The sequence below is a fragment of the Thermobia domestica genome, chromosome 13 (genome assembly GCF_964235325.1).
Source record: "Thermobia domestica chromosome 13, izTheDome1.hap1.1, whole genome shotgun sequence".
NCBI classification, from domain to species: Eukaryota; Metazoa; Arthropoda; class Insecta; order Zygentoma; family Lepismatidae; genus Thermobia; species Thermobia domestica.
Window position 1 is genome coordinate 206,192,786 of NC_137466.1, and position 23,468 is coordinate 206,216,253.

Here is a 23,468-nt window from a genome sequence, read left to right on the forward strand (position 1 = left end):
GGCGAGTACGACGTAATTAAGACTATAATTAAGAAAAATATGACGGGAAAACAAACATAGTGATGCTACATGACAGTAAGCGTACGTGGATTACGAGTTAAGATTTTCGCTTCGCAAAGGAGAGGTCCTCGCTTCGAATCCGGCAACAAGTTTATCTAGTTATGGTTTTCCAATTAAAATGATGACATATTTAAATAAAATGTAACTATGACGTTTTGATTATAGATGTGATAGTACATTGGTTAGCATCTCACTTTGAGCTAGATTTTCCTGAAAAGTATGTTGATTTGCAATACAACAAGTCGTATTTTTCTTTTTAAATGAGGCTGTGCGTTAAGCTAAGGCAACTCTGCCATTAATAAGAATATTATTTTACAATTATTCGGTGAACTTTCGTTAGATATAATACTACTAGTTTTTTATTTTTTTTTTATTTTTGACCTTTCATAAACCATATTTAAGAATTGTTGTAAGGAATAAGAAACAAAGCATATAATGATGATCAGTGGCGTAGCAGCTACCCCCGCAACCCCCGCAGTGCGGGGGCCCCCGAAATATAGGGGGCCCCGAAGTCTTGCGATGAATAAAGATTTAAAGAAGTAGAACTTCAATCTTACTTCTATCGGCTTTACAACTAGGGCCCCTTCTCTATACTTTGCGGGGGGCCCACAAAAGTGTGCTACGCCACTGATGATGATGAATGTTTATTTGCAAAAGCTACACACGTAATACAGGGGAACCTACAGGTCACTAGTACTTGATCTTATATACCTAAGGTATAGTGAGTGAGTGGTTACGCTAGACCAGGATCAAACACCTATTATACTGAATGAAAGTTAATATAAGGGAATTTTGAACTCTGAATATCATAAAAGTTAATATAACAGATTTTAATTAAATATCAAAGATTCCTATCTGGATTACAAAACAAAGTTGTTATATCAGTAATGTGACTTGAAATAAACGCAGGTATGTGATAAGCCTTCGGCTAATTCACTCTAGAATTATTTTAAGAGTGAACCTGATATATTATACACTAAATTCCATTTGCTGGCTACTTACATATTTCGGCCTCTTCTGAGAAAACAGGGAACAATATACTCAGTGTACATGCTCTTGAGTATATTCAATATATTTTAACCTCTTATTATTGTAAAATATTGCTATTTTCAAAGACCATATCTGATCTTCCCATACCAAAAAGACACCGTCCTCTAACATGATACTGGAATAAATTGGCTAGGTTTGAAATATTCGCCCGTCCGCCCTAGAGGCAAAAGAGTCTTATGAACTACTTGATGGATTACCATCAATTTCGGGCAGAATGAGGAGGATCAAAAGTTTGGAATAAGAGTTCCTTGATGGAAGTGATTCATCTACTGGAAGTGATTCAGATTAATAATTTCCCGCTTTTAACATTAATCATTATGGAGGAGATAGGCCTAATCTCCACAAAAATCTAAGATCCACATAGAGCAAAAAACGATAAAAGAGTGAAAAGCGCAAGAATGTTGTAAAATAGAGGATTTGCCTAAACAACAAAATCGTGAAGCCATACGTCACAGTTTCGCTATCCCCACTCGGCCCGCTCCGTCCACTAAGATCGCAGTGTTTTGAGCCAACATTCATGGCGGAAACGAGAGTAGCCAATCAAACGTGACGACACTCGGTTGTTTTTTGGCTTCATTGAATTAATAGCATGAAGATACACATGAGCAGATCCTTTATTTTATAACATCCTTGGAAAAGCGGTTGTTCGGAATCGACTTAACGTTCTAAGAATAGGTGCCATTTCAAATTAACCACTTCCGGTTTTAACGTTGATCGATATAGAGTAAAAACGGTATCAGATAGCGAGAAGTGATTTTCTTCAATCGATCAAGCTTTCCAACAATCCATTCTTAACCCTTTGCTAAAACCGGAAGTGTTAGAAATCCATTAAAACTCCCGGTCTCAATATATATTTATATAGAGCAAAAACAAGGACAGATAGTGAGAAACTTTTTTTTTTTTTTTAATCGATTCAGCATTCTAAGAATAGGTACTACGTTCTTTCTTAATCTCTATTTAAACCGGAAGGGGCAAAATACGTGGCTCAGTGGACGTATCACGGCGCAAGCAGGGAGCATGTGACAGATATATATATATATATATATATATATATATATATATATATATATATATATATATATATATATATATATATATATATATATATATATCATTCTCTACTTTAACAAGGTTAGAGAAGAAGACCTGGCAACATTGTACGCTCTTAATTGCCAACAATGTTTAAAGGGTACTAGGGGCTCCGCCTTCAAAATGTCAAAAACGTAGTCCCTTAGCATAGTCACTTTGATCTTAGGGACCCTGAGAAAGTTTCCACAAAGTGCACGCAACGAATGTTTTCATTTTAAGTGTCTTTAAACTGAAAAAGACAACTTATAAATTCTAAGAAAATAATACTTGGAATACTTATTGTCTATTTGGAATATTGGAATAAGTCTATTTGTATTAAATGTAAAAAACACCGAAGACTTAATTCGAAAGAAATTAAAAAAAAAAAAAAGACTACACAAAGTAGTGCATATTCTTCTATGCAGCAAGGCACATCTACTGAGATAAGCAGATTCTACTCATGATGATGATTTTGGAAGATTTTCTACGGGGGAAGGGGAACTTCTATATATTGGGATGAAAAGTATTATTACGAAAATACAAAAATACGAATCTACATTGAGAAGCACGAGGAGATAATAGGATATACAATTCCGGGGGGAATTTCGTGGCTCCAGACGAGGAATCCCCTGGCCATCCCATATTATATACCTCTGACTGATTGTGGTGTCTGCAGAAACATCACCAACTGAAAACTCATACACATATATTATTGATAAGAAATATTAAATTAAATGTACTAATATTTTGTTTAGGAAGGCGTTAAGTTTATTTTGAGGGTGTTTTACCCCTAAGAGGGTTGAGAGTGTATCAGTGAAACATTGATACCAACAATTCCTACTAAGCTTATGAATATAATTGAATCAACTTCGGAATTGTACTTACAATCAGATTATTAAAATGCTCACCTGAACATAATTTTTTCAGCGAAATGACACAGTGAGTGTTTGTAGAACTGTTCGAATTTTGTGCAGCAAAAATCTATAAGTACTATAAATGTTAATCATATGTTGTCTCCGCTGAAAGCAAATAGTTCCCCATAATGAAGTCATATCTCTCTGCTTTAAAGCTGGCTTTCCAAACTGCTTTCGAATGGAACGTTTTGGCCTTTGAAACTAGAAATTGCACTTTCTATTCAAGTCGTTACCTTATTTTTCCATGATTTTACGAGAATTCTGTGTCCTCAGCGAACACGCTAAAATCAAACGTAATTATCACTTAGCTATAGGGTCTGCTGTTTATGTCAAATGAAGACTTTCTTTCATACGAAAGAAACTCTTTCCCCCTTTAGCTCTCCATTTTTTTTTTTTTTAACAACTAATGGCCAATTCAACTTTGAAATCCTTCAAAGTTTTAATTGGGAGTGCAAATAAAGGCACACTTCCGCCATTAGTAGTCAATCTATGGAATTAACGTCTCTCTCGGAGGAAGAAGAAAAAAAAAGTCAGAAGTTCAACTTTAACGCCAATTTGTATTTCAATCTGAAGAATATGAATGCTATATTGACTTGTTAAGTTAAAGTCTGATGAACAGAATTTATCCACTTAAAATAAAGGAGATTTTTTATACAACTAAAATTATTTATATTAACGTCTATTTGACACAGTAAATATTAAAGGCTTAATTAGCCTAAAAGTAACAGAAATATTAAACGCTTAAAAAAACGAAAACTTCTTTCTATTGTCAGACATACTAATAAAAATAATACAAAATTTACCATTTCTCTTTTGCTTGTTTATTCATAAGTGGAAGGAGATAATGAAATGCAACTTACCATAATCATAGATAATGTTATTCTACAACAGCAAATAATACTTAAAAAAAAAAAAAAAAAACAGTAGTAGGGCCTATGAATCTGAAGAATTTGCAGCGTTACCATCCATAGAAATTACAGTGTTGCCAGAATAACATTGCCCCAAAATTTAAGTTAAGGCAATGACTAGAGGAACGAACTCAACTGCATTTGATTACGTATCATGTTTACTTGGTATCCTCTGAATTACCTTTTGAATAACATTATTACTTAATTATAATAACTGTATATCGAAACTATTTTTTTGTTTATTACAAACTAAATACAAAAATTATTTAAAAAGTAGTTCACAGCATACCAAGACAACATGATATGTAATCAAATGCAGTTGAGTTCGTTTCTCTACTCGCTGCCTTAACTTATATTTTGTTGCTAATTTCTATGGATGATGACACTGAAAAATCTTGTTTTATATTTTCTGTTGTAGAATAACATTATCTATGATTATGGTAAGTCGCACTTCATTATCTACTTTCACTTATGAAAAATAAGTAAAAGAAATATGATAAATTTTGTATTATTTTTAGTATGTCAGGTTCTTAAACTACTCGTTTGTTTTCGTGACAAAATCTTGGCATTTGAAGGCGGCGCTCCAAGTTCCCTATAAATTCTGCTAGCAAATGAGAGACCTGCGGTATTGCCACGTTTATTGTGTACACATTCACTTCAGTCTATTCCCTGCCACCTGATCGCGCTGTAGTGCGTCTGCTTAGCCAAGTCAAAGCCGCACCCCTTTACCACTTGGCAACGTCGCGTCAGAGCTTGAGTTTTATTCGTTTAGCTGAAATGCCAAGATGTTTGTCTCAGGCTTTAGTATCATCTGAACGCTCCTGACGTCAGTCAAGCAATATGGCCGCTAGCCAGGTAGGAAAGGCTTTCTACGGGCTTGAATTTAGACTACGGCATTGCCTTATGTCATATTACGAAATATCATACGTAAGATTGTCTATTAAGCAAGAGTTTGGGGCTGCTTTGTCTAGAAATATGTTATGAAAGTGATGTCTCTTCTGGGAAAGTGTATCTGTTTCTACTGGAAGAGTTCTGTGCCGTCTCGTCTCATAACTGGCACATATTTAACTTACTCATGTAAATTTTCAGGACAACTCTTCCAGCCAAGTAGAGTTCTCTTGTGGCTATAGAGTTAACGTACGCGTCTTTGTCGCCGGAGATCTAGATTCGCTTTCCGGTGCGAGAAGCTTATGTCCAGATCTCACATTAAGCTGTAGGTCCACGTCACATATAGCCTCGCCGCACAAGGGAGCGTCAAACTCTAATTAACGAAACCAAATTTCCAGCAATGTAAGTATTTTATCTATAGGGTATTATGTAGTTTCTTCCCCAAAATCACTTGGTAGTGATTACGGTTCATTGTTTGTGTGAGTATAAGTAGAATGTGGACGTACGGCATAAAAAGTACAATGCATAAAACACGAACCAACTTGTGCTAGGTGGCCACTACAAAGCACGAATGCTATCTAACCGAGTTGGGGCAGGAGTGTAGCAGGGGGGCGAGAGGCAGCGTGAATGTGCGTCCGTACGGAGCAGGCGCGGTGGATATACGCATAAACGAGGTCGTTTACAAGAAACAGTACCGGCTCCGAAGGTGTCGATGGATTTGAAGAGATACTAAATGCCATCGTATCCATGTTATTAGGATCACGTATTTGAGTCTTATAAAATTATAGATATATAGATTTGAGTCTAATATATTAGTACATATCTCTGTCCGTCCGTTACTTCACACGATAATTCTTGAACGAAAGAATATTTGGATTGTTTTTTGCAATAAGGGGCCGCAGTGGCTCAGTGGTAGAGCGTTCACCTCTGGTGTTTGGGGTCCCGGGTTCGATCCCAGCCCCCGCCAAGTGGACTTTGTGGTGGACAAATACCGTGTGCGTGGGTTTTCTCGGGTTCTCCCGTTTTTCTCCCACTTTCTTCATTTCATTCATTACTCATCATCACCGTCTCCTGTAGCCTAACCGGCATAAACGTGGGACGTAAAATTCAAAGATTTCATTTCATTTACATTTTTTGCAATAAATAGTTAGAGCGATTATCTTGGTCAATGGAGCTAGTCCTTTAACATTTTCACAGGTAACAATGACTACCGGTGACTATCCATATCCTCCATACATGGAATACTGACCACTTCCAATACTTCATTCATACACGCGTGATCATCTTTACTGTCTATAGGAGAGTCTATTAAAACCCTTCTTTCTGTAGAACTAAAACTATTTATTTCTCATTGACTCAATCTATTGACCTAACTGTAAATAATATACTTTTTGTATATTTCTTGATCTCAATTTGTATGAATTTAAAAATTTAATAAATACACACATTTCACATTGAACTTTTTATCTTCTTGTCCTTTTACAGTTTCTCTTCTACGCAAATCCAACTGTTTAGTTACTTAACTTAAAGGAATCCTGTTCAGGGTGTCCAAAAGTAGGTATGCAGCACCGTACTGATCAGCTCATTGCATTTTATATCATTGCTTATTGTTATCCTTCAGATAGACTTAGTTTCTTTATTATTTGTTCTTAATATGTTTTTACTTACATCTTAAGCTCGGAAGAGCTGAAGCAAATAAACATATAAACTAGAATGTTATACTTGACTAGCAGCGTTCACCCCGCTTCGCTGCGGTCACCCCGGATCGCAATAAACTTTGTTACTTAGATAATTTTTACTTTTTCGCTTTCAAGTGATATGATAAAAACCATAGAAGATTGCAGTAAATCTTAACATTATATCGCCTGTCATTTATGTTAACCCGCCCCGCTTCGCTGCGGTCATCCCGGTGCTGGCATATTGTAAAAGTGTCTCTAAAAATAAGCAAATCAATTAAAAAATTTTAAACAGAAGATTCAAGCTATTTTCCGCTGTATATCGCCTGTCATTTATGTTAACCCGCCGAGTGACACGGTCATGCGGGTTGCATATAAATACGTTTATTTTTACCTATGATGAACTAACAAAGGATTTGTGGACACCTGAATGGTCAATTATCTCAAGACACTGGTAATTAAAAATTAAAGTGATATGATAAAAACCATCTAGAGTCCAAATCCTAATAACCCCCCAAAAATGAAAGAAATTGGTTCAGCCGTATTAGCGTGATGAGCGGACAAAGAATTGTACGTTCTCTTTTATATATATAGATTAATGGAGGGGTGTTTACCTACTTGGGCCACCCTGTATATTACATAGGTGATAGGAGACCAGAACATGGGCATCATAAGAGGTTTTGATGAAAATTGAGTCAAACATACTATTCCCACAAATTTCATTTCACTATTAGACAGTTCGGCCTGTTATATTGGACTGAAGGCTGAAGGAGTTTCTACAGAAGGAAATGAACAACAGAAGAGGTGTTAGAATAGGGGAGGAAACGGCAGACAAGGATGTATCTGAAAAAAAGAGTTCGACAGGGATATTGCCTCTCAGCTCTCACCAATGTTATTTATCTACGAGGAGCTAGAAGACATAGTGAAGAAAGGTTACATAGGGAAGACTGCAATTTGAATGTGCAATATATGTTTATACGATTTGCCGATGACAGAGCCCTTGTTGTGGAATGTGAACATAATAAATTAACATTATATTGGACAAGGTACGAAGAGTAAGAGGTCAAATATATTAAAGATGTCAAAACCAACTGTGAATGGAACGAAGCCATCTGTATCAAATATGGAAATACAAGGGAGAAAAGGTGGATAAAGATTATTAGCTTTTAGCACCTAGGTAGAATTATTAGTGAAGATATTAAATGCGATTGTCAAATAAGAATAAATACACGGATAAGAATGGTGTAACGAGCCTCAGGAAGAAGAAAGATATATTTTGTATGGGTTTCGGAACACAGTGTTACATAAATAATCTTTCTTTTTAAAGTTTTACGTCCCACGGTTATGCTGTCTAGGCAAAGGGAGACGGGGATATGAGAAATGAGTGAAATGAAGAAAGTGGGAGGAAACGGGAGAACCCTGGGAAACCCCACGCACACGGTGTTTGTCCACCACAATACTCACTTGGTGCGAGCTGGGATCGAACCAAGGACCGCATGCACTCGAGGGAGGAAATGCTCTACCTCTGAGCCAGCACGGTCCCTGTATTACATAAAAGACTTAGAAAATGTTTCGTTTATTGTATTTCAGGAATAGCTCCTCCTGGCTGTGTGAATAGCGTACACACCTTTTCCGTGGGAGATCCGGGTTCGATTCCTGGCGGGAGCTCATGTAGTTCGAATGTCATGTTAAGCTTAGGTCCTCGTAGCATATGCAGACTGAATATAAAATCCGTGCTAAGTGCCAAAAAATGGAAAAGTTCGGTTTAATGTAAAAATGTGGCTTATGTGCCTAACACTGCTCAGTGAAAAACTGGCTATCTGGTATTTACTGTGAAACTATTCAAATAATCTACAGAAGAACGCGTGTGCTTATATGTCCCATCAATTCCGAAGTAACATCTCGGCTGTTTACTCAATATTTTCGATTTGGCACTTAGTACAGATTGATATTCAACCTACATATAGCCTCACTGCTTAATGGGATGATAAAAAAAAATCTAATTAAATATATTATAGGTGCAGAAACATGGATATTGCACAAAAGTAATGAAAAATGTGGGCATGGAAAAGAGTGGAGGATATAATTAGCTTGGTCGAATGAAACACCATTGAGGAAATACTAAGGATAATAAGTGAGATATAAGTAATATTAGATGTGGACCTAATTAAAAATACAGGAAGAAAACCTGTTTGAGATGGGATATTGTTGAGATGAAACCGTATCCTAAGAGATGTAATAGAAAGTGTAGTGGAAGGAAAACTTGGGAAGGGAAGAGAAATTACAATTGATAAGAGCGTTAAAGCAGATATTGCTACGTCAAGACGAAGTTAGCTGCCAACTACAGCAGAATATATATGCTGATGCTACTGATAGTTACGTGATCAGATATGAACAATATCATTCCTGCTATTAGGACAAATCACCAAATTATATCAAAGCATTTTAGGTTGTAAATATCATCATAAACACAATACATACATCTGAAAATACATTACGAGTACCTTCCTTTTAGCCTCATTGCAGTTGGTTAAAAAAAAATAGTGAACAAATTGTACGAATTCTAAACACAGTATACAAAGAGTGATTTATTGGACACTTCGAAGCTGAAAAGAAGTATCTTCATATTCATTATAAACACGCACGCTAATACATAATTTGCGGCAGAGAGGGGGGGGGGTAGACAGGGAAGTAGTAAAACTCATGGCGAAAATACATTTTTAAACTTTAGAATTTAAGACCTTTCTACACTAGGACGACGTCTTAAGTACAAATGCATATCAAGTTTACATTTCTAATATTACTTTAATGAAATCTTTCTTTTGACGTCTCACGATTATGCTTTTTATGCTAAGGGAGACGATGATTAAGGAAAGTGAATGATGCCGGAAGAATTGGTGGAATTATAAAGTGGGAGGAACGGGAGTACCGAGCTAAAACCCACGGACACGATGTTGTCCACCACAAATTTACTTGGGCGGGGATCGGACCAAGGACCCCAAGCTACTGTCCCCTTTACTTCTTAATGTTACATATATCTATATTTTTTTATATCTTTTATCAATAATTTCGAAACTACTAATTGTCCAGACTATTTTCCAAACACTGTATAGGACCTGTATTGTAACATTTAAAAAAAATCCGTTTACTATTCTACCTTATGCCCTGTATGTTCAAGGAGACGGATCATTATAATGAAAATGAATGTTATTAAAGGAAATGATCGAATGAGAATGTGGAAGGAGACAGGAGAATCCCGAAAAAAAAAAAACCCGCAAACACGATGTTCTCCACCATAAAATCAAATAACCTTGGAACCCTCGCACCAGGCGTAGAGCGTTCAACCACCGGACTACCGTGTCCCCTTTTCAGTAATTTATTCAAATTCAAATATTAAAAGATGTAACAGTTCAAAGTCTTATCTTGTTCAATATTGTATCAACGCTCAACTAGTATATCAGAATAATCTCCACGAGAATTTACATCATTCTGCTGGCAACCCTGGTATCCACCGTTGTATACCAACCTGGCTGTTTCACAACACCGGATAGCCATGCGAGATAATTCGTTTACTTTATTTACCCCGTATCAACCCTCTCTCTTTGCCTCGAAGCGGTTAAAAAAAAAAAAGAGTACGAAAAAAAAAGAGCGACAGCGAATGAACCAAAATGGAGAAAAATAACAACAAACCAACCCAAATCCAGTTGTGATCAGATTAGATGCATAAGCGAGTAGTGAACCGTTCCCTCATGGAATATCTCTAATCACCCGTCCAATTTTACCCCTGCATATTTAGTGTCTGATAGACATCTCGCATCGCTCATTATTCCACCACTATTTTATGGAGGTCGTGCATTCCTATTGCACTACGAAAATATAAACACTGGAATGCTTTCACTTCACGAGTCACTTGCTATTATTTATTACAAGCGACAAGCCGACAGGAAATAATTCTTTCATCTGAGTGGAAACGGTACACCATGTTACAAAACTTTTTCTATATGTAATATTAATATTTCTTAATTAATTTGTTTCGCAACTAGTTAATAGCAAAACCATAACAGTACCGTGACAGCTAATTCAATCCAGTTCTTGGATTTTTAGGTGTAAAATTGAGCGTCCAACGGATATAGTACGAGGGCATTTCAAACGTTTCCGGTCTAATACTAAAATATCGCGCCATTGGTAATAGGCGTTTATGATATATAGCGCCATATATATGGCAACTACAGAAGAATAAAACTTCTGAGCCACGCAATGAAGCTCTGGGAGAGAGTGATAAAAGGAAGATTGAGGGAAGAGACCGAAATAACACAGAAATGATTTGGTTTCATGCCAGGAAGATCGACAACGGATGCGATATTTGCACTTAGGATGCTAATGGAATACTACAGAGAATACCAGATACTAGAAGGACTTTCATATGGTTTTCATCGTTCTCGAAGTTGAAGTGTGTTCCGAACACACATACACATCTGTTTAATTCAAGATATGTACGATAGGAGTGAAAAGCGCGTGCGAAATAACAGAAGACTTCACAGTTAAAGTATGATTTAATCGGCGATCCAGTCTTAGCCCATACTTTTTAGCATCTGTGATGGACGAGCTAACAAAGGGTATCCTAGAGTTAGTGGGGGCCGCGGTGGCTCAGTGGTAGAGCGTTCACCTCTGATGCTTGGGGTCTCGGGTTCGATCTCAGCCCCCGCCGAGTGAACTTTGTGGTGGACAAACACCGTGTGCGTGGGTTTTCTCGGGGTTCTCCCGTTTCCTCCCACTTTCTTCATTCCACCATTTCATTCATTACTCATCATCACTCATCAGCCTAACAAGCATAACCGTGGGACGTAAAGCTCAAAGATTTCATTTAATTTTATCCTAGAGTTAGCACCTTGGAATATGATATTTGCAGATGACACTCTGCCTGTGACTGAGACCAAGGCAGCTCTGCAAGAAAAATTAGAGGAGCACTGGAGAGCAAAGGGTTTAGAATTAGTAGAACCAAGACAATATTTACATTGTACTTGTAGGAAAAAAATGTAACTGAGAATACAAGACTCAACTGGATGTAAAAGAGGAGGTAATGACGAGGAAATTTAAGTACTTGGAACCAATTCTGCAGGATTAGAAGATGTAAACATCAGGATTAGCAATAGTTGGACAAAATGGGGAGAAGCGGTAGGAGTATTATGTTACTCCAGGGTACCAATACGCCTTAAAGGAAAAGTTGACAAGACAATAGTAAGATCTCTCTTATTATACGAAGCGGAATGTTAGACGACGAAGAGAGAGAGGAACAAAAGTTGCATGTTGTGGAGATAGAGATACTGTGGTGAATGTGCGGAGTGACGTGGTAGGACAAAATTAGGAATGAAGTGATCTAGGGAACAGTAAAGGTGAGACCAGTAGTAGAAAGACTGCAAGAAAGTAGACTGATATGGTTTTGGCATGTAAGAAGAAGATCTTTGGAAAACGTAGTTCACCGAGTGGATGCTATAGAAGTAAGTAGGAAACAAACCCAAGGCCGGCCAAAGAATAAATGGGGAGATTATGTTAAGAACGACTAGCAGCGTTCACCCCGCTTCGCTGCGGTCACCCCGGAACGCAATAAACTTTGTTACTTAGATAATTTTTACTTTTTCGCTTTCAAGTGATATGATAAAAACCATAGAAGATTGCAGTAAATCTTAACATTATATCGCCTGTCATTTATGTTAACCCGCCCCGCTTCGCTGCGGTCATCCCGGTGCTCAATAAGCAAATCAATTAAAAAATTTTAAACAGAAGATTCAAGCTATTTTCCGCTGTATATCGCCTGTCATTTATGTTAACCCGCCGAGTGACACGGTCATGCGGGTTGCATATAAATACGTTTATTTTACCTATGATGAACTAACAAAGGATTTGTGGACACCTGAATGGTCAATTATCTCAAGACACTGGTAATTAAAAATTAAAGTGATATGATAAAAACCATCTAGGGTCCAAATCCTAATAACCCCCCAAAAATGAAAGAAATTGGTTCAGCCGTATTAGCGTGATGAGCGGACAAAGAATTGTACGTTCTCTTTTATATATATAGATATGGTCCAATATGGTGTCACAGTGGATATGACACAAGATAGAAACAGGTGGAGGACAGCGATCCGATAAACCGACCCCAGCTAACTGGGCATAAAAAGGCTTAGACGAAGAACAAAGTGGTAGTTTCAATTGTGTAGCTGCGTAAATTCGTTGGGTTACAATGAACGCCAATAATGTTTAAGATGAACATCTTAGCATGTGGAAAAGGTAAACGAAGCGAGCAAAATCGAGCTTCAACTACTCGACTATTCATTCGTGAATTTCGATTACAGATATTGCCCCTTTGAGCACCGAAGCAAAATGAGACGTGGATTTACAGCTTAACATGGGATCCGAAATACCTCAACTTCGAACCTGGGGCTTCCAATTATATAACTAGCAAAAAGCTTTCATTTGTGTATTTGTGTGTCCTTACATCTGACTGTTCTACGATAATTATCATAGATCTATATATAAACATTCGAACATTGATTCATTATTCAAATCACTATTTGAGCATTTACTTGTCACTCAAACAATTATTCAAACATTTGTTATTCAAACCATTATTCGAATATTAAATTATTTCGATAATTGGTTTAACATTTGTTTCTATTCGAGCACTTATTATTCAAATACTGTTCAAATATTTATTCCTTTTTCAAATACTGTAACTGCTCAAACATTAGGCTGTTCGAATATTCGTGTTCTAATAGCAGTAACGGGTAAAATCTTGCAAAATTTTCTCAACATCCTTTCCGGCAGAAATTTTATTTCCATGTTTTTGCTTTGATTTGCGTTTTATCTCCGTCCCCTTTACTCCATAGGGCATAAACGTGAGACAAACTAAAGACTTCATTTAATTACATTTCGCTCATTAGCTTCAAAAACAGTATTAATGATATAGCCTTTTAGATCCAACTGTAAATGCAAATTCTATGTCCAATACAAATACACTATGACGTAAGAATGACGTCAGTACTCATACATTAATAATTATGAAAATTAAATACTATATCTTGAAGGTATTGTTAAACATAATATAAATAATTCAGTAGCACGAGATCTGGAAATGGCGGAAATGTAGATTCCTCAACTCTGAAAACCACATTACTAGAGACATTTAGGTCACATGGAGGCCATTTGACGCGTGGAAGAAGCAACAGACGTTGACCTCATTACGCAGTTTCATAAACTCAACTACAATCATAAGAATAATGAAGCTACGTACATAGTAAATGCTCGTTAGTTTGTATCATGATGCCTCTCTCTTGAGTCTAAAGCAGAAAGAGCGAGCGATGACCCCGTCAACAACTTAAAAGGCTTTTGCAGTTAGTTCTACAACTCGAATGAGTTCGCCGTCTCCAATTTAGCTATCACCATGCGGAGTGCTTCCATACCATTTTAATAGGTTTTAATTAAGAGTGTTGAGCGCGGAAATACGGGCACCGGGGAGCTTCGTTCATGAGCACAATGAGAGCAGCCTGAACAACCGTCCCACACAAAAGCCGACCGTCATACACATATAATCAATGTGGAAAAGATACGCCCCCGTCTTGTCACATTCACACATTTCCAACGGAAGGAAGAAGAGAACGATTTCCCTCAAGGAATCGAAACTTCAAAACTTCTGCATGCTCGAGTTTCTAATCAGAATTCCATTCTATCTAAATAGCTAGAAGTTTTACCATCGATTGAAGTGAACAGGGTTTGGTTCCCGGTAAAAACATATATTGTTCCACGCTAAGATGAAAATTTAAATATCTATACAGGAAAGGGACATAAATTCTATAAGGTTCGATTCCACGTTAGAATTTAGTTTGGTTCACAAACATATTTCATAAAAAATGAAAATCTTTGAGTTTTACATTTCACAGGTAGGGATAGGCCGCGTAGGCTAAAGGGAACGACGATGACGACAACGAAAATGAAATGATGGAATGAAGAAAGTGGGAGGCACGGAAGAACCTCGAGAAAACCCAAGGCACACGGTTTGTCCACAAACCTCACTTGGTGCGAGTTGGATCGAACCAGGGACTCGAAGTACCAAAGATGAACATTCTACAACTGAACCATTGCGTAACCAAGCTTGAAATTCACAATCTCTTAAATTTTCCCTTCCTCAAAATTGGGTCCGTTACTGGTCCAAAATTAATAACAGGAAAGGTCAATGTACTTGATATTCCTCAAGTTTGCTCCTAGCCCCGTTTATGTAGAACTAAAAGACAAGCGGAGAATGATGGTATAATTGACTGGTATACAGCGCTAAGTTGGAAAATACAAACCGATCCATATCTTGCCAAAGCTCAATTTTTACAATCTACACGGAAGGCGCACCCAAAATTTTAAAAGGGGGTTCAAAGTCAAAAGACTGAAGTGGTCCGGACCAGCTGGACTCCTCGATTGCAAACAAAACACAGGTATATATATATATATATATATATATATATATATATATATATATATATATATATATATATATATATATATATATATATATATATATATATATATTAAGAGAGTTACTAAATCTATTTTGAAGGGGCCGAGGAAAGTCTGGTGGACCTCCAGAAGGTGCGTCCCTGTACAGAGAAACGAAACGTGTCGCAAGAAGACACTACCCGAAGATATTCTAACAGAGACAGTAAATGTTGATTCATTCAAAAAGTGAGCAGGTCTAGTGGCTAGCCATTCGAGTCCCGATAAGGAGGAATGGAGTAACCATTAAGCAAAATAATCACGTGCTTAGGGTATCAAGGGAAAGGGGCACCACTTATATTTTCCACAGGCAAATTTAACATGGTCTATGGGGCATATGGTGCAATACTGCAAATACAACAGCTGACCTAGGATATGCAAAAGGGACACCAACATTAAATAATAATTTACAAAATATATATACACAATAATAACAAGGGCACTCCAAGTGTGCAGACCTCCGCTAACGGTCATGAAATCGAAAGGGAAAAAGCCTCCAGATAGATTAAATAAAAGCAGGAGAAACTTCGTATGTACACTCATGTCCAAAATTATTGTCGCATGTCTATAAATATGTTGTTGTAGGAATATAATTTGATAACGAATTCGCCCGGTATTTCTTATAATGTTAGTATGTGTATAATCGGTAAAGAATGTATGTTGCAAATTTCATATCAAAAGAGTAGTAAATAAGTACAATAAAACGAAAATAAAATTTTCTTGTCTATTTAGCAACATTTTATTTTACTCATTTTAATTTTCGTATTTATAATTCTTTTCCTATGAAATCTACCACAAATATACATTTCCCGATTATACACATAGTATTAGTATTAAAAGTACCCTGCAAAATCATTATCAAATTATATTCTTACGAGAAGACAGTTATAGATATGTGACAATAATTTTGGACATGAGTGTACCTGTGAAATTTGTATACTTTCAAATTCGTATGCAATGTCAGTGGAAAACATACACACATACATACTTCATCAAAATATTAACCTCCTTGGGGGAAGTAATAATAATAATAATAATAATAATAATAATAATAATAATAATAATAATAATAATAATAATAATAATAGTGATTGACATACTAATGATTAAAGATCTGATCAAAGACTTTGCAATTAACAAAATAGAACAAAAAACACATTTCAAATATGAGGTTGTCTAAAACGTATTGAGCCTTTTGCGTATGAGATGATATTAGTGTCCCTCGTATATTTTCCGAACCACCACTTGTTTGAAACTAGATAACCTTAACTCTTGTCTCGCAGCCAATCCTAATCATAGTATAGCACCTGCAGTCGCGAGCAATTGCTTCCGCCTCTGGATTTAAAAGGGATTCGAATCTTCGAAATGCATGTCAAAACAGATTTGCTTACCTGTATTCACCTATTAAAGAATTTAATAAACTGTTAATAAAGTTATGCAATGTGCGTGAATAATAATTAAGAAATATCATGTGTACCACGGTATGTATATTCAGATATTTGCTTGTGTGTCGGCCTTCTACCCCACCCCACCTCCTTCCCTGGAGCAAAACCTGCGGTGTTTCTGGTCCAGTGGTGACAGATCTTGAGACTTGAAATTACCGAGGTTGTGCTCCAAAAAGTAACGGAATATTTGTAGCCCAAACATAAAAGTGAATTATTTTGCAGCTATACACTTTTGTTAATCAAACATATGAATTCTTACCTGGAATTGAAAATATGTCAGATGTCTGAATTGGCAACAGTCAAGCGGCGACCGTAGTTTTGGACTGTTCGCGGTGGTGTGTTAGGACAAACTCCACACTACGTCAGAAGCGGCAGAACTGTAATGTGCAATAAACTGAGCAGACGGTGATAATATAAAATGGATGCCCTTTCTGAATCTGGGAGCCATGAATTTTGAAATATTATATATATATATATATATATATATATATATATATATATATATATATATATATATATATATATATATATATATATAATAGAGTAATAATTAAATTTGCGATGTTCACGTTTGCACACGAGCTCCGTACAACTATTCGGCCTAGGCATTAACTAAGACAGCAACACGGGCAGTGACACTGCGACAGTGCAAACTCAACAAAAAGTTTAGTGTTGTCAAATCTGGGGATTAAAAAGTATTAAAACAACAATTGAACTAGTATCGAACATGTTAGTTTTAGTAGAACTATTGTTCATTGTGAATAGAGTACTTTTTATTTTATTATATAAAACTAATGATTTGTGAATTCATATATAAAAATAAAAAAAAAACGTAGTACAATCTTAAGAGTTATAGCATGTAGGTAATCAAAAGTGGCCCAAAAAGTAGCGTGTCGCCGAATTCGAAATTTTAGCAGCGAGGGCATTTTAAAAGTCGCCCAATCTACTGCTTGTAGCCCAATTTGGCAACATTGTTCTAGACAGCGATTTGCTCTTCTTGTTCGCTACGCGAAACAAGAGCGAATATTAACGAAAAAATCTCATATTCTTGTGTATATTATTTTCCAGAACAGGAACCCTTTTCACGGTTAAGTGGTTAGTATTCTCGACTTTTTGGTGCCGGAGACCTGGGTTCGATTGTTTTCCACGTCAAATTGTAAACTCGTATGCTACATATAGTCTCGGTAGTGGAAAAGAGAGTAAATTTATAAGAAATAAATAATGACTGATGAAAACACACGAAGCAGGCTCGGACTGGCCAGGGCAGGAGGGCAGGGATCCCTACTGGGGCCCCTCTCTAAACATACATCATGATTATTGAATAGTATGAAAAGTAAGATAAAACATGCCTGCTGTGTTAGAGCATAGTTATTCGTTGTAGTTATTTTCCATTCACATAGTTCCGTGGCCCCCAGCATTGAATGTAGTCTTGGGGTCCCATTATTGAAATGAAACTAACAGTATTATAATGTCCTGTTTGGGGTCCTTTGTTTGTGTTCTAGTAAGAATATATTTTAACAATATGAAGAATTGAAACCCCAGCATCATAGTATCTAAATGTTTATTGAGGCCCCATGAATACCGAAACGAGACTCACTTTTATAAAGTCCTGCTGGGGCCCCCTGTTAGTCGTTTGACAAGTTATTGTAACACCAGAAAGAAATAGAACAGGTCCCCATCTTGGGCACCCATTACCACGCGTAAATGAATCTGACAGCTTTACGAAAAAAAGCCACCACCACCGTCCAAGACTTAAGAGTCTTCATCCCGGCGAAATTAAAATACCGCTAATTTTACAGTAATTATGTGATATCTTCAAATAGACAAAAGATAATTGAAATATGGAACAAGAGCGCCCTAGACAATAGTATTTTGCGTGAGGTACCGTTATCACAAGTCACCTAGCGGCTTTCCGTTTTCAGCTGTTTAGAAACGCGAAAATAAATGCCGATTTTTAAAATGGCTCGAAATAGAAAGCAGATAAGTGAGTCGTGATAACGATTTCTTATGTAAAATAATATTGTCTAGGGCGCTCTTGTTCCACATTTCGATTATCTTTTATCTATTTGAAGATATCACATAATTACTGTAAAGTTAGCGGTATTTTAAATTCGCCGGGTATGAAGACTCTTAAAAAGATGAAACTTAGTATATTTTGTGAGACTCCTACATGCTACATGGGAAGAGAAGATGGGGCCCTCCAAGTGAGGCTCCTGCCGAGTGCCGAGACCCTATACCTCCAAGTCCGAGACTGACACGAAGTACAGTTAATTTTGTCATTACTTGGCAAAGCTATTGCTACATATTTACGATATGAGTATTACTTCCTACAACTGTTATTCAGTAGTACATTGTGTCCACGGCATCTTGTTTGTTCAAATTATTTCTATGTCTTCATGCAAGAGAAAGCGAGTTCTTTGGCGGACGCGGAACAAAAGCTAAGAGACAACATGTGATGTTACACCCTGTCGCGGAGGATAACAAAATATTGTGTTGTTTTGTTGTTTTAAGTGTGTTTTAGTGTCACTCCACTCTGTCTCGCGTCGCCATCATTTACACAACTTAACAACAAGACCTCTCTTTCTTTGAAGATATACACCCCGTCGTCTGCATTACTTCACCCAATGTAGTGACAACTGATCTCAGCATGTTTCCAAAGGTGTGTAACATGTAGCACTACATGCATCAGCGATCACTGACTTATTTATAGAATGTCTCCATCTCCACACTTCCAGTCATTAAAGAAAGTGTAAGGGTATGACAATGCAGCACGGATTAAACCAGTGATATTCAAACTTCTTTTTCCGCGTACTACTCCTACGATAGTTTTCCATTCAAGCGCGAAACCCTAGATTTAAGCTGCTCTTTAATTTAAATTATAGGTAAAAATAAAAATAAATGAAATGTATTACTTATTAATTCACATAGCTTTACAATAAACAGGAGAATCATGCTATAAATTTTAAAAAAAACTGTTACAGTTAGCATAAATTAAATATTGTACTATGGTATATATTATGGAATATATGGTATTCTCAGCAAGGCTTTCAACCGAACAGCTCAAGTCTCACAAACTTAAGTATTCTTCTTTCCTGGACACTTAAATGTATGAATAACAATACTCAATTAGATGTTATCTACTTTGATCTCTCCAAGGCTTTTGATTCTATTAGTCACATTCATCTTCTTTACAAGCTTTCTAATAGGTTTAATGTATGTGCAAATTTCATTTTTTTAATCACCAGCTACTTGAAGGACCGTAATTAAAGAATTGTTCTTTCAGGGGAGACTTCTAACCCCAACCCATGATCTCGGGAGTGCCTCAGGAGAGTGTACTGGGACCCCTGCTATTGTCCTCTATATGGAGGAAATGGGAAAACCCTGAGAAAACCCACGTACGCTGTTTGTTCACCACAAAGCTCACTTGGTGCGAGCTGGGATCGAACCAAGGACGCCATGGACCAGAAGTGAACGCTCTACTATTGAGCTACAGCGGTCTCATGGTATGGTATGGTATAATACCATAGTATATGATATACTATGGTATAGTGTACTATGTATTTATATAATCTTATTTAACTTCTAGAGCTCTTTCGTAGCTATATGGTTAGGGTACTGGTGGGGGAGACCCAGGTTCGATTCCTGGTGGGAGTTCATGGTTCGGATCCCCGGTTCACATCTCATATAGCCTCGATGCTGAAACGGATGCTAACCTCCGAATTAACCAGCCAACGTACCCTCTAAAGGTGAATTCAGACTTGTAACGAATGTTCGTAACAAAATATCCCACAACAAGTGTTACTAATACATATGCGGCCAAATTAATGGCGTGCCGCTCATAACTAAGAATGTTTTCTACGGATGCGATCCAAGTGGAGTCGGTCTTTCCCTATTTGTTACAGTATGAGCTAGCGTAGATGTTTAACCCACACACACGCGTACACACAATCGTTTCGGTCTCCAGCCACGGAGTGATCACGACAAGAAGCGCTTGCGTTGACTGACTGTGATAACAGCAGAGAACCTGATTACTATAGTCGACAATATGTGTTAAAGTACGGGCTGCCTAACTTTTATGGGTTCCCGTAACGTACCAGAACATCACAACATCATGCCACACGTCGCAAGGACAAATTATAAGTCTTGGATAAAGCTTAAGAAGTATTCGTGTACCCCAAATTAAGTACAACTGAATTAAACCAAATGAAGATGACACAGAAAAGTTGACAAGTCCCCCCCCTTTTTTTACTAGGCACTATCGACAATGTTGGACTCAATCTTTGACGCCACAGTCAACGAAGGGATGTGGTTAGCCAGAAGGCGTACGCTAAATGTATCTAGGTAGCCTGTACATGGATTTTCTTCGCCGTTCTGGCCTTCCGCATAGAAGTTCGCTTGTTACCTCTTATTTATATATATAAAAAATCTCATCGGGTACTAATTATTAACTTGTGGTGATTGCTTGATTATCACACGGGAATAGGTAACTATTTTTGTTCGATAACTTAGTCTTCCTTGTATAGGAAAGCCTCGTAAGAAGATTCGTTCTACTCTTGACTATGCGAATAGCATGGGAATTCTAGCACCCTTGGAGTACGATTATGCAAAATTTTTCTATTGTACCATTCCTTTTCAATTTAGTATCTCAAATCATCCTTCATAGAACATTCGTGTTTACGCCGAGTTTAGCAATAAATTTTCCTCACTAAGGAAAATTTGGGTTGACAGCGAGACGTTCAAAGAGTTCTGTGCGACTCAAGTACAAACAGCAAATTTGGAGTAAAGAGAGCTCTGTTTTAAACGTTACTGAGAGAGCAGAGCTACTGTGCATGGTTGTGCGTGCAAGAAAATAGCAAATCAGCGTGATGTTCACTTAGTCGTCTACTGCTTAAAAAACAAACACGTTTGTTTCCTGAAAAAGAAAACGAGATATAAAGTTTAACTTAGCATGCGGTATCACCAGGTTCCATTTAAGACACGGTGTTTCTTTTGCTTTTTCCGATCAGTTAAAGAAGGAAAAAGGAAAATTTCGGTATAACTGTGCCCTTAGTTTTCAGGTCACGTATTGGAATCTGCCAAGTTATGGTCATACAGTGGGATTTGGTACCTTGCAAAGACGCCTCCTGGCACCAAAAGAGGGGAGAACTTACCTTAATACGACACTTAAAATGCCAGTAAACTTTCCCACTCACTAGGAAAGTTTCCTCCACCAGTAAGTATAACTGATAATAAGGGTCTCAGCTCGTCGTGATAATGGACGTAACCAGTTACTCTTATTCAGAAGGGTTTTATTGTAACCCGTGGTGGCTCTTGAGGAAAATTACATTGGTAAAAATTAGTTCGATGTGAGAAAAGTTTCATTTTTTTACCGGCGTGACTCCCCACAAGAGTCGCTACTAGTTGTAACGTTTCTGCAATTCAAACGAAACAATTACTGTCTCGGTTACAACTACGGGTCAGATAAAAAAAAGATATATATATATAGACGATGCCTTTAAAGGTAAGGTACCTATCCAGCCAGCCTTCTCACCATCTCTGAATTTACAGCTCCCCCAACTGCCTCCTCACAATACTGGAAAAACACCTAAAATTCTGTTTCCGCCACAGATAAACAAGATGAACAACAGATGTTTCGATAGCAATGTACGGACTTCAAATGTTTTATAGAATTGTCGTACTGATGGCGTTAATGTAAAAGCAATGGCTGCTACTAGAGACTTTCTATTTCAAGTATGCCTGTGCTCGCGCTGCTGTCGATTTGTGTCTTCCGGATCTCCCTCGAAAGAAGTGGGACAAGTTGCTTTAGCCGAGTTTTTTCAACAGTTGAATGTGGACAGGGTTGTGGGTTGCCACATTGACGGGCTTCGCTGTGCGCTGTTTTGTTAGGCGTTCTAAGTAGCCTACGATCTTCAGTCGCCAAGAACAAATGACTGAATGACAAATTGGCAACAGAGCCATGGTCATTCACTTCTCCCAAAGTAAATGGATGGTTTCCTCCGTAAGATGGCAGTGGGGCTGGGGACAAAGTGTGTTTCACATATTTTCCGAGGGCACACTTGAAGTAGAAAGACTCTAATATAGACTATGGACTGAAACCTTAGGCCTATACATTCTTCAAATCTTAATTGCTCAAGTAGTTTGAAAATTATAACAGTATTTCAAAATAATATCTGAAAAGTATATTTTGGTTAACTACTGCCATCTACACAACGATTCTGTTAAATACTTGAAGCTTGCAACACCACACAAATAGATGTGCATCTGGAGTATCCGTTGTTCAATCCAGGGACTAATGATATTTTAATCAAGAGTATGATAGTATTACTTTACCTACATCGGTGGATCATTTTGTCTCCTCCTCCCTTGAAAGCAAAAACTGAAACGATGATGCTGAATTAAACCCAAGACCACACGCGTTTATCAATGTCTCAATTTGCTATTTGTAGTAGCCTACCTTTATCCATTCTTAGTGCACTTTTTTGGGGAATATTTTATACAATATACTATTTGACGGTGAGGACACTCGGTCAAAAAAGGTGTATAAGCTTTTTCGGGCTAGCTATCTAGGTTTTCCTCATTCACATTAGGCAAATGCCACGGCAGTACCTAACATAATGATTCTGGACCGTTTCCTTTCCCATTCCACTCTTCTTTTCCCCGATTCCCCGGGTACTGCAATCACTGAAGGACGCCATTCCTTATACGCGACGGAATAGACAGACCATAGTAATGCCCAGAAATACACCTCCTTCCTAATATACTATTTGAATCATGGAAACGTGATTAATAAATAATTGTCTTCATGGATTTATACTACATTATTTATTTATTTATTTATTTATTTATTTATTTATTCACTACTGACAGATCATTGCTTGAGATCAAATTAGACTCTATAGCACAAGTATGCAACCTTTTTCA

At 37.3% G+C, this 23,468-nt stretch overlaps 1 protein-coding gene across 1 annotated transcript in view; it reads right to left on the bottom strand.

The window, feature by feature from the left end:
- csw (protein tyrosine phosphatase non-receptor type corkscrew) overlaps positions 1 to 23,468 on the bottom strand; it is a 432,330-nt gene that overhangs the window by 343,747 nt on the left and 65,115 nt on the right. The window lies entirely within an intron of this gene.